Genomic DNA, 4,039 nt, shown 5'->3' with positions numbered 1-4,039 from the left:
GGGGTTTCCCTGATGGCGCAGTGGTTGAGAATCTGCCTGCCAATGCAGGGGACACGGGTTCGAGCCCTGGTCTGGGAAGATCCCACGTGCCGCGGAGCGACTAGGCCCGTGAGCCACAACTACTGAGCCTGCGCGTCTGGAGCCTGTGCTCCGCAACAAGAGAGGCCGCAATAGTGAGAGGCCCGAGCACCGCGATGAAGAGTGGCCCCCGCTCGCCGCAACTGGAGAGGGCCCTCGTGCAGAAACGAAGACCCAACACAGCCATAAATAAATAAATAAATAAATACCCAAAAGTTTAAAAAAAAAAGAAAGTACATGCAATAAGCTCTACTAAGCAGCTGGCCACAGACCTAGAACATTTGACCTCTTTACTGGTGATTTCAATGGGACTCCAGATGTTTCCAAACTTGAACTCTCATCTTAGGCTTCCTATTTTGCTTTTCCAGTTTCACTAATGACAAAAACATGATTCAGATCCCTGAAGTATTCATTATAGTCAAGAGCGTATCCTACAACAAACTTGTCTGGAATTTCAAATCCAACAAAGTCAGCCTATATCCAACACTTCGAGGGGTCCTTTTCACCAGTAAGTTTGCAACCTTGACCATCTTTGGATTACGCTGCTTGACCAAGGAAAGCAAGGTTTGCATTGTTTTGCCAGTGTCAATTATATCTTCAACAATCAAGACATCTTTTCCAGTGAAAGTTAAGAGATCATCTCCACCAATCACTTTTATGTCGCCTGTTGACTGGTCATTATGGTAGCTTTTCAGTCTGATAAAATCTACAGTCATAGGAATGGATCTATCACTATTTCTGTTCAGTGCTTTGATGTAATCCAGCAGGTCAGCAAAGAATTTATAGCCCCCCTTGAGCACACAGAGGGCCACGATGTGATGGCCTCCCATTTCCTTCATCACATCTCGAGCAAGCCATTCAGTCCTGTCCATAATTAGTCCATGAGGAATAAACACCTTTTCCAAATCCTCAGCATAATGATTAGGTATACAAAATGAATCTAGGTCATAACCTGGTTCATCATCACTAAACTCAAATCCAAATAGTTTCTCTCATCTCACAGTAGGAAAAAAAATCACCAAAAAAAGCTAAGTGATTCCTTAAAAGCCCAAACTTCTAGAAGTCTGAGATTGTTATAATCAACCCATGAGGTGCCTTCATAGAGATGCTCTAAGGTTGTTTGTGTAGGACCGTGTATTGGTCATCTTGGTGTGTCCAGTCCCAAGACACTGGGGCTGCAGGTCGCCACAACGGAGCTGGCTGGCATGCTGGAGTGCGGGCTGATTGTTGAATGAAAATGTCTGGCAGCATTGGTCCAGAGTTGAGTCTTGAACCAGAAATGGAAAAGAGAAGTGAGCCACCTTGTGGCCAAAAAACAAACCTCAAGACTCTGTAGCGTAAGTGCTCTAGGGTTGCAAGTGTGTGCACGGGGCCTTGAGAAAAGTGGCCTACCGCCTGTCGGTCACACACATGGAACACAGAACACGTGCCCAGAAAATCAAAAACACACCCACAACTTCTCACCAGAGTGAATCAGATGCCACCACTGCGTGACTGAGACAGTAATGCACAGTCTCAGAGATATCAGAGGTTCTTCAAGGGACATCTCCGGAGTCTTCTCTGATGGCCAGCCTTCCTTGATCCTGCCCCATTTTCCAAGTCTTCCCATTGAGTCTGAGAGCAAGGGGTTCCCTTCCCAATAAGTTCTTTTTATGCTTAAATTATGCAGACATGGGCTTGTAATTCCAATCAAGAACCCTGAGTGACATATCCACCAAGATAGCTCCTTTCCTATTGACTGACACAGTTTTCCCAAAGTGTGTTGCATGGGACACTAGTCCAGAAATATGCTCTGCCCAAAAAGGGTTCCAAGATTAAATAAGTTTGGTAAATATTCCATGCCGTGTGCCTTTCTTAGAGATTCACGGTAACTGTGAGCATATTAAAGATTCTGAGACATCCTATGTTATAAGAAAAGCTGTTTAGGGAATTCCCCGGTGGTCCAGTGGGTAGGACTCCGTGCTTTCACTGCCGAGGGCCTGAGTTTGATCCCTGGTCAGAGAACTAGGATCCCACAAGCCGTGCAGAACAAAAAAATAGAAAACCTGTTTAACATTATTTATATCAGAGGTTTCCATTACTGCTTTTCTTTTATGCTTACATGATGGATAACACTTCTCACTCTGAGAAACCCTGGCCTAAAGCCATGAAAGGAAGATTCAGAGAGACTGCAGTTTCCTCAGATTTCCAGGTTCTAGTTTGCTCTGAAGTCTGGCCACCTTCCCAGTTTACTCACACAAAGACTCATTAGCCCCTTCACAGGTGTCCATGCTAAGCAGAGAATATCAGCACCATTCTTTTGAATAATCTGCACCTTCCCCATTAATTTCAGATGTTTCCTTTGTTTGACATTTATACAGTGGTTTATTCTGGCATCTGTTAAGGGTCTCTCTATTTTGTTTCAGTCATCTTTGAATTCTGTCAATATTACCAAAGTAATAACTGCTTTACAAAATATCTTAAAATATGACAGGTCCCCTTTTTTAACCTTTTTATTAATTAAAATTTTCTTAGCCATCCTTAACTTGTTCTTTCAAATTAACTTTTGGCAAGTTACAAAAACAAAGTCCTATTAAGAGTGTAAGTAAAAAAAAATAATAATAATAAATGTGGACTTCCCTGGTGGCACAGTGGTTAAGAATTTGCCTGCCAATGAAGGGGACATGGGTTCGATCTCTGGTCAGGGAAGATCCCACGTGCCGCGGAGCAGCTAAACCCGCGCACCACAACTACTGAGCCTGTGCTCTAGAGCCCGCGAGCCACAGCTACTGAAGCCCGTGTGCCTAGAGCCCATGCTCCACAACAAGAGAAGCCACCACAATGAGAAGCCCGCGCACCGCAACGAAGAGTAGCCCCCGCTTGCCACAACTAGAGAAAGCCCACGTGCAGCAACAAAGACTCAACGCAGCCAAAAATAAATAAATAAGTGAGTGTAAGTAAAGCTCAATTTTAGTAAATTCAGTAATTTTATTAAAGCTGTAAAATAATTTGGGAAGATTTGGTGTCCTTAAAAATAGTCTTCATACCTAGATGCACATGAAGTTTCTCTATTTCCTTTATATCTGTCAGTCAACATTTTTCGGTTTTAATGTAAGTCCCAACTTTTTTTAAGAGAAGACAAAGTTATTATTTGCATATGACATTTTTTTTTTACCTACGAAATATGAAAGAAGCATCTGGAAGACTTATCTACATTGATAAGAGAGTTCAATAATCATATGGACAAAAATAATCCACATGAGTAACTTTCCTTTATATTAAAAATATGGATATGCAGAGAAATTGAGAGGATTCCAGATATATCTAGGAACAGAACTAACAGGACTGGATAATGGGTTTGGTATAGAGTGTGGCAGGATTAATAAAATTTTTCAGAATGTTGTGTGGCTTCCTTTTGCCCTACCATCACTCTCCAGTAGAATCATGTTGGATTATATAATCTCATTCAATTTTAGAGTCCAGATTGTTGCCTCCAGACAACATTTTTCAAAGTTCTTGGCATTCCTTTTCTCAGCACTGCTGGTGTGACTTTTGGCTACTTTTATTCATTTTGTTCTTTTCATTTTGGTTGGGTGGAAGTGGGTTTGGTTAGCTAGACAGCTCCTAGAAAACCATCTGTAAGAAAACCATCTGTGACTATTTATCTGTCACTCTTTTATGGTTGTTTGATGAAGTAGGAGGAAAAGATCATTTGCTGGAACTAAGAAAGAGTATCTGCTTGGAACTGCATACGGAGAACTGAAAGGCAGACCGAGTATTTACAATAGCATAGAGGAGAATGAAAGAGGAAATTCATCAAAGACAAGGAAATGGACAGGCAGCCCTGAGACCACATACTCGTAGTAGCCCTGTGATCCAAAGTGATCCTGTAAATTTCATATGCTCTCAGACCCTTTGAATAAGGAATTTAGCATGCATGGAGGTAGGCAAGGAAATGCCAAAGGCTCTTTTCTGGACTAAC

The 4,039-nt window shown here is 42.1% G+C and overlaps 1 pseudogene; it reads right to left on the bottom strand.

Moving 5' to 3' along the window:
• Positions 1–420: 420 nt before the first annotated feature.
• LOC103009112 (hypoxanthine-guanine phosphoribosyltransferase-like) lies at positions 421–1,179 on the bottom strand (annotated as a pseudogene).
• Between the last annotated feature and the right edge of the window lie 2,860 nt (positions 1,180–4,039).

This window comes from Balaenoptera acutorostrata, chromosome 12 (genome assembly GCF_949987535.1).
Source record: "Balaenoptera acutorostrata chromosome 12, mBalAcu1.1, whole genome shotgun sequence".
Lineage (NCBI taxonomy): Eukaryota > Metazoa > Chordata > Mammalia > Artiodactyla > Balaenopteridae > Balaenoptera > Balaenoptera acutorostrata.
The sequence above is the reverse complement of the archived record's forward strand: the minus strand, read 5'-3'. Positions and strand labels throughout refer to the sequence as shown.